Source organism: Macrobrachium nipponense, chromosome 8 (genome assembly GCF_015104395.2).
Source record: "Macrobrachium nipponense isolate FS-2020 chromosome 8, ASM1510439v2, whole genome shotgun sequence".
In the NCBI taxonomy this organism is placed as follows: domain Eukaryota; kingdom Metazoa; phylum Arthropoda; class Malacostraca; order Decapoda; family Palaemonidae; genus Macrobrachium; species Macrobrachium nipponense.
The window spans coordinates 105,381,560-105,390,239 of NC_087203.1; positions in this window are offsets into that span (position 1 = coordinate 105,381,560).

An 8,680-nucleotide genomic window follows, 5' to 3' on the forward strand; every position below is an offset into this window, starting at 1 on the left:
GGACAGTCTGAAGCCAGTCAGACTGAGAGCGAGGAGATTTTTGTGGTACCTGTCGAAGTGGTTGTCTGAGTAGATCGCTCCTTAGCGGGAGCGATCTTGGAAGGTCCACCAACCATTCCAGTACCTCTGTGAACCATTCTTGGGCCGGCCAAAAGGGAGCGATTAAGGTCATTCTCGTTGAATCGGACTCTACGAACTTCTTGATGGTTAGCCCCAGGATCTTGAAGGGGGGAAACGCGTAGACGTTGAGTCCGTTCCAGTCTAGAAGAAGTGCATCTATTGCTAATGCTTCTTGATCCGATATTGGAGAGCAGTAAGGATCCAGCCTCTTGTTCTTGACGTGGCAAAGAGGTCTATGTGTGGCCTGCCCCATAACTTCCACAGGCTCTGGCATACATCCAGATGAAGGGTCCACTCTGTGGGAAGGACCTGATCTTTCCTGCTGAGGAGATCTGCTCTTACATTCCTTTCTCCCTGCACAAAACCTGGTGAGAAGCTTGATTCCTCTTTCTTCTGCCCACGAAGAAGGTCTCTTGCTGTCTCGTACAGGGAGAAGGAATGCGTCCCCCGTTTCCTGATATATGCCAGAGCTGTAGTGTTGTCCGCGTTGACCTGCACTACCGCTCTTCTGACTTTGGGCTCGAAAGCCTTCAGAGCCAACCACACAGCCATCAACTCCTTTCTGTTGATGTGCCAGGCTACCTGGTCCCCCACCCAGGTACCTGACACTTCGCTGGTTCCCAGAGTTGCCCCCCACCCCGTGTCCGACGCGTCGGAGAACAAACACCAGGTTGGGGGTCTGGGATTGAAGAGACATTCCCTTCGCAAAGAGGTTGGGATCTGTCCACCATAAGAGATGTTTCTTGACGTCCTGGGATAACGACAGGGAGAACGTCAAATCCTGAGAACGACGACTCCAATTCCGATGAAGAAAGAATTGGAGCGGTCTCAGGTGCAACCTTCCTAGGGAAACGAATTGCTCCAGCGAGGAGAGCGTCCCCAGCAGACTCATCCACTCCCTCACTGTGCATACTTCTTTCCCTAAGAAGGTTGTTACTCTCTCGAATCCTCGGGCTATCCTTTCCTGAGAGGGAAAAGCCCGAAAACTCAGAGAGTTCATCTGTATCCCGAGATACACACTCTTGCTCGGGAATTAGTGACGACTTCTTGAAATTGACGAGAAGTCCAACGCCTTCGTCAATTCTAAAGTTACTTGTAAGTCCTTCAAACAACGATCTTCTGAATTGGCCCTTATTAGCCAATCGTCGAGGTACATGGATATCCTCACCCCTTTCAAATGAAGCCATTGAGCCACATTCCTCAAAATCCCCGTGAACACTTGAGGGGCCGTCGAGAGGCCGAAACACAGAGCCCTGAAATGACAATTTGTCGAAAATTGCATTTTTCCTAACTATACAAACCTGAGGTCCTTTAACAATAGGAAGTAGCTAGCGGCAGCTGGAACTGTCGTAAGCTTCGAACAAGGTGGGGAGAACGGTAGTTAACTGCTTGTCCGATAGTCTCGCGCGCCGCGCGACTGGGAGGTAAACAAATCACTTTTGCTTTTGGCCCATGCAAAATACGCAGAGTGAGGGGTGGCATGAGGAGGGACTATATGTAAAGGGACCTCAGGTTTGCTATAGTTAGGAAAAATGCAATTTTCGACAAATTGTCATTTGTTCCGATACGTAATACAAACCCTCGGTCCTTTAACAATAGGAAGACTCACTTCTTGGTGGGAGGAATCCGAGTCTTTTGATGAACAGACTGGTGTTCGTCCATCCCTGGAATGCCTCCCTGGTCGTAAGAGCGAGGGAGGGATCCAAGCCTCTGTCCGATTGATCGGGGTGTGCACCGCAGGATCAATGGTCAGACCTCTGGGCCGAGTACTAAGAGAGAGGCAAGCGTATCTCTTCGTACCAGCAAGCAAGAACTTGTTCCTGTTTGCAAGAGGCAACATAAAGTATGGGTTGTCTCAAGCTGGCATCCACTTCCTCCCCCTTGTTGGAGGAAGTGGTGGATATACGCTCCTATCCCTAGTGAAAGGGATAGGATGGGGCTCTGTTGAGTAGCTCACCTGCATCTTGTCCTTATCAGCAGGGTGACGACCGTGTCCCTCAAACCAACAGGTAGAGGGGAAGAAAAGATGGGAAGAGGAGCCAGTCACACTCTCATTCACTCATCCATTCTTATGGTCACACCAGGACTCGATGCTGTTCAGCCTGCGAGGGTCTGGGTTCGCTACACAACGTGTTGAGCAGCGCCAACCACGGGTCACCCCCAAGGAAAAACAAATCCAAGGACCTGTGGGCAATATCCCGAAGGTAGAAGGAAGGGCATGTGGTCTGGTTGACCAGACCCCTGCCTTCAGTACCTGCGCCACGGAGAAGTTCTTGCGGACAAGGCAGCATCTCCTTCGCATCGAAGGCGGTGAAGTCCATTAGGGAGGGGATTGTGAACGACTCGAACCAATCGTCAGGGACCGAAGGGTTCTGAGTCTTCGCTACGAAGTTCGGTACGAAATCGAGCGTCACGGATCCCCATCCCCTGGATGCTTGACTTCGCAGGAGAAGTCATGCAGTTTCCTCAGAGGAAAAGAAGGAAATAGTCGCATGACCTATCCCTCTTCTCTACTTCGGTGATGTTCCAGTACCCATACTGGTCTGTCCGTTGCCCACGAAGTCTCTCGCATCCTCCTATCCCCATGCAGCGAAGTTCTCGGTAGTGGATAGGAACACCGACACTCCATGGTGGGTGTCAATGGTATGGGTACTGTGACCAAGCTATTAAACGAAGTAATGATTGCTCTGTAACAACCGAACTAAGTCAACAGCGTAGTTCGTAACTGACTCGGCCGCTCTGACAGCCGCCGACTGACTGCGTTCGGTAGGAGGCAAGTTGTCCAAGCATCCGAGTAAGTCACGTGACCTTCGCCTTTAAAGGGTTATGCCGAGAGACCAAACAAATAATGTATTTGTTTGTCACCAATGCCGGACAGCGAGGTGATGATTCTCTTAAGGCATGTGCCAACAGGCGAAAGTCAATGCCTTCTAGAGACCGAGGTCCCTGAAGGTAAAACATCTCATGGTTGTTGAATCTCAGCTAAGGAGAAACAACACTATGTACCGTTGAAGACGAAGGTAGATATCGAATGCAACCTACGTCTTCACATATGAATCGAGAGAAGGATTCTCAAGATTCATAACCTGTGCTTACAAATGACTGAAAACGCTAACCGCTATTTCATTGCTGTCCGTGAGAAAGTCGTAGTTGCAATGAAAGCGGGGCGTTCTTCAGTAATGAAACACAGGGGAAAGCCGACCTGACGAACTGCTTCTCATGGGCTGAACATTTGGAAGTAGAGCTGTCAGGTCGGAGAGTAGGCGATGTCTTCTGACACATCTCGTAATTCGGTTGAACAATGAACAATTGTACACCTACGAATAAGAGATATTTTGAAGACAAACTCAGATGTCTGCAAAATCATTCGCATTATCGCAGTGCGATGCAGCGGGAGACTTGTACAGACTTCTGTTACCGTGCGGTAAACAGAAAGATGAAAGAGTCCAAGAGATATCTCTGTTGAAAATTCTCGCAATGTCGAAGGCGATGGAATCTAGCGTCACAGCAGTTGGTCCTTCATTATTGCGAGAATCCCCGTTAATCAAGACCTAAGTCCATGATTGTTGGGCAGAGATACGGTTCGGTAGTCAATCAAAGCAGGGCAGAGAGAGACATAACTGACCGTGCATATCGGAGGCCCAGCTGATACTGAGCTGCTATCAGGCAGTTCAATACGCAGTAGTTTGAGCCTGAGCTCTCGCCGACTCGTCATCCTGATTGCCAGGTAATCCATTATTCCACGAAGGAATGCGTTCGGCTAGAACTACGAGCATAAAAGATATGCTCGAGCAATTATATTTAGGCGAAACGATTTCGGTAAATATAAAACATTGAAATGGTGTTGTCATGACAAAACCATAAGTATAAAATTGAAACTGAAAACTCCTGGGAGGTTGCAGGCAACCCCGAGTTGCAGTTCAATTAGATACTTCTCTTATAAGTCGCATCCGTAGATTACTAGGATATGCGCCCTACCCCTCGGACAATTCAACTGCTTTAGTAGAATCATGTCGCGAGGTTACTATACGTAGTATATTTGTAGGATTCTGAACAACGATCTCCGTCCTAAATTCTTTCCTTCAAGAAAACAAAATAAGGATTGGAGATCGACCACCTTCGATCTCTATCAAAGAAAGAGTGAAGGAGAAGTCTTCCTCGAAGGAAAGCTTCAATGGTGAACAGAATACTAAGACGATAGTTCAAGCCAAACTGGATATTCCCGTCCGATCTTCTCTAGTCCAGGTTGGTCGCCTACTGTGAGATAGTTTCTTCAGCAGCAGTCTTCTTCCCAATGCTAGAAATTCCAGGAATTCGAGCATAGGCGAGGTTCCCGATTATCGTGTATATCGGGGATTCTCGTCTCGCTCACTTTGGACGTGGTCTCGCGTAAGTGTTTTGGAGATCGTAAAACTCGAACACTGAATGCGTTAGAAATTCCGTAGAATTCTAAGCAGTCTGCGAAACCACACGAATTCGTCAAACGATATCGGCTGATGGTCCTCTCGATTCCCGTAGAAATCGAGAATGGGGCGAGGATTCCTCCTCAACGACCGGGGCTTACGTCAGGTAGGACCCGAAGGTCCCCCCGGTAGTGTCAGTCCAACCGAACGTGGGATCCTACAGAGAAATCTCTGTAGGATCCCTCCCCTTTCCCTCGTAACCGTAAGGAGAGAGGGAATGGGGGAGGAATTGGATACTCGCTCGCCTTCCCAGTGGAGCTAGCAGTTGGAGAAGAGTAGGAACAGCCATCGCCTTGCGGCGATGGCCTCTCAGAGTCTGGGAAAACATATCGTCAGGAGAAAACGTTTTCCCGCGGAGGGTTACGAACTCTCACTGTAGGTAAGGGTCTGCCGCCACTGTGAACGTCGTCTGGGTGGGGCTGATCGACACCTGACAGGAGAGAGCCGATACCGTCCTCCGACTCATCTTCCAGTCCTCGTCGAGGTCGAAACCTCTCAGGAGGACCGAAGGAGTATTCAAATACGGTGTCCGAAGACACGTAGAAACGCCGCTGTCGCAGTAGAGGAGGTGGAAGTAGCTTGATCGACCGTACCAGAACTGAGAGAGCCTTCTTGTCCGGAGACGAGAGACTCTGGTTCGAGACAGAATCGGCAAGTTCCGATCGCGGCAGACCCACCGTCGGTTTGGGTTCCCTTCCCTCTGCGGGCCCCCAAACGACTCGAGCAGAGACGTGGGCTCTGCGTGGTGGGAGCGGCAATCCTTCCGCAAGGTCATTATGGCTGACGTCAGTTATGCTGACTGAATCAGCTTAATGACTTCTGCAAATTCCTCTGTATCTCGGAGTAACCGTGTCTTGCGGAGTAGGACCGTCCAGTCCTCCAACAAGAACAGATCCCGAGATACTCCTCCTTCAGAAGGAGGAACAGCGGCAGACCCCTGACGGTCGCCTCCAGCTACTTGCGCTAGTTTCCTGGTCGGTCCTAGAACCGTGCCTGGTCAATACGGCGTCATAGCGGGATCGCGAGCGGCGCACCTCTCGCGATCACTCATAGGGACCTCGCTCCTCCCGGTGTAGCCCGAGGAGGTTGAAGGTACAGGAGAGGCAGACCTGACGCTCCCCCCTAGCTCGCTGGCAGGACCAGCGTGCTTGGAGGGCTGCTGCTGATCGTCCACCCGCAGTGGCGATCGAGCAGCAGCCTAGCCTTGCCGCTCGCCTGGGGAGAGGCTCGGCTGAGAACGTCGACGGCTGATCTCTAGCGTCAGGCGAGCTGTTGCTGGTTACCGTCTCCGCCCGTCCCGATGGGAGCGGCGTCAGGTGACCTGCTAGGCTCGTTGTGCGGTGAGACCGGCGAGCGTCTCTCTGGCGCGTCGAGCCGCTGGTACCAGCCGTGGCTGGTACCGACGAACGACGCGGGGACCCCTTCCTCGCCTCAACCCGTGGCTGTCAGCGACCGTCACGTCAACCCGAGCAGCCAGCTGGTCGCTGCGAGAGCGTCCACTCGGCCTAGCGAGAGTCGTCTGCACGACACTCGCTAGTCTTCTGCTCCGCGCTTCGTCTTGGCGGCGAGCGAGCTCGAGTGTCAAGACTTTGGGCTGACGTCTCCCGCGGGAGACCGTCCACTCGGTACTTCTCGCTAACGAGAAGCCGAGGCGGATCCTGTTAGCGGGCAGAACCGCTAGAACCAGGCGAGAAGTGCCAGCCGAAGCTGGTACTCCTCTGGTCCCCGTCTTCTTCTCCTTGGTAGAAGAAAAGATGGGCCCTGTTCCCACGAGGGAGCAGGAGGACCAGCAGAAGAGCTCCCCGAATCGCCGGAGCGAGACGGGCCCTTAGAAGGTCCCGAAGGAGCCTTCTTAGGGGGGAAAACCCGGGTTACCAGCTGGTCGCTGCAAGAGCGGCCGCTGGCCTGGCAAGAGTCACCTGAGCGTCTCTCACCAGCCTTCTGCTCCGTGCCGCGTCTTGGCGCCGAAACTTGGCTGCACGGTCTCCCGAGGGAGAACGTACACTCGGGATCTCTCGCGAACGAGAGACCGAGCCGGAACCTGGCGTAGCGGCATCGCCGCTAGCACCAGGCGAGGAAGTACCAGAGCTAACCGATACTCCTCTGGTCCCCGTCTATCTCTTCCTTACGGAAGGGGAGACGGGCCCCGCTCCCGAAGGAGCAGGAGGAAACCAGCAGAAGGACCCCCCGTCCCACCGGGTGGGACGGGCCTTAGAAGTTTCCCGAAGGAGACTTCTTAGGGGGGAAGGCAGCCTTCTTCTTCTTCGGCTTATGGGCCTTAGAAGTCGAAGGGGAGAGGCAACAGCAGACGATGAAGACGAAGATGACAGCTTCCTCTTCTCCTCTTCCTCGTCAGCTCACGCAGGACAGTCGTCAGGTCCTCCATCCAGGAGGGAGCCGGGGCAGTTGCCGAAGCAACAGGGCCCGACTGCACCTGTCCGGAAGGGACCTGGGACTGGGAAGACACACCGAGGCAGGACCAGCATGGACAGGCACAGGAATCAGGAGCGACAGGAACAGCAACCAGCTCAGGAGCGGCAGAACAGTGGCAGCGGTAGACCCAGAAGGGACAGCCAAGCCAACAGCAGGAATCACATCAGCGGCAGGTACGGCAGGCCCAGCGAGCCTGGGTCTGGCGGCCGGGTTCCGAGGGGCGAGCTGCTGGAACAGCGGAAGTCGGGGGCAGGCAACACGAAGGAAAACAGCGGCGGCAACCCCACCCCTCGGTACGGCTGCGGCCCTAGTAGCGGCAGACGGCGTCATCGACACAGCATGGGGTAGTGTAGACCAGGAGGGGGGAGCAGCATAAGCGGCCGTGGTAGTAGTGGAGACCGCCCCAGACCTCGCTAGACGCTGCAGCAGCCCTGGATGCTAGGCACGCCCTGCCTCCGCGGTGGTCCATACCTGTCCAAGGTCGTCTCCCACGGATGTAGCACCTGCGGTAACATAGATAGATTAGTAAGAGGGGTTCCCTCACGCACGGGGGGGAAGACATGCCCCACCCCGAACGCAAGGAAGACCCCAAATACAAAATACAACGAAGAAGCTGAGCGGGGGGCAGGAAGGAAGACGAAGAATCGGATACCAAGGGAGTCGCGGGAGAGCTTTCCGACGACTTCCTGGCAGACCTTCGCTTCCCCTACCCCCGCACAGCAGTGAAAAGTAATATGAAAATGAAACAGAATACTGCCCTTGCGATTCACTTCATAGAACTTAAAGGGGAAAAGATCAATTCCCGGGTAAGAACGGAAACTTGATCCAATAATATGATGCTATCATAAAATATATATGAAAATGAAAACGAATACTGCACTTGCGATTTCATATTCACATAAAAAATTCGTAAGGATCAATTCCCGGGTAAGAACGAGAATTGATCCAAATTAAATTTCATGCAAATAAATAAATGAAAATGAAAAGAATATTGCAATTGCGAATCCACTTTCATTGCATTCTATTATACAAAATTAAAAGGCTCGTGCCGAGCGCAATCACACTCTCGGTAACGAACGCACAGGGCAAAAATATAATGAAAAGAGTACTTACATTTTCAATTACACACTTTCGCCCAAAATACAATGACTCGGCGCGAGCGCGCGCGCCCTCGGCACCGAGACATAATTCAAGGGTTCAATTCATGAAAAGAGAGGAAATCGCCAGCATCTACGGCGATAACTCCATGTTTGGTTTCATAATTAAGTAATGAAATGAAAACAGTGTACTTACAGTTTTCATTTTCAAGTCAAACAAACTATTAGTAGAAAACAACAATAAAAACAAAGCATACGACGATGAAGCGGCAGGAGAGCGACGACGAACACGTCCTTCACACCCGCGGCCGAAAGCAAAAGTGATTTGTTTACCTCCCAGCCGCGCGGCGCGCGGACTATCAGACAAGCAGTTAACTACCGTTCTCCCCCCTTGTTCAAAGCTTACGACCGTTCCAGCTGCCGCTAGCTACTTCATATTGTTAAAGGACCGAGGGGCTTTTGTATTACGTATCGGAACAACTGAAAAATTTTCCCCCCCATCATCAGAATCTGAGAAACTTCCTCGAGGAAGGATGGATCGGTACGTGGAAGTAAGCGTCCTGTAAA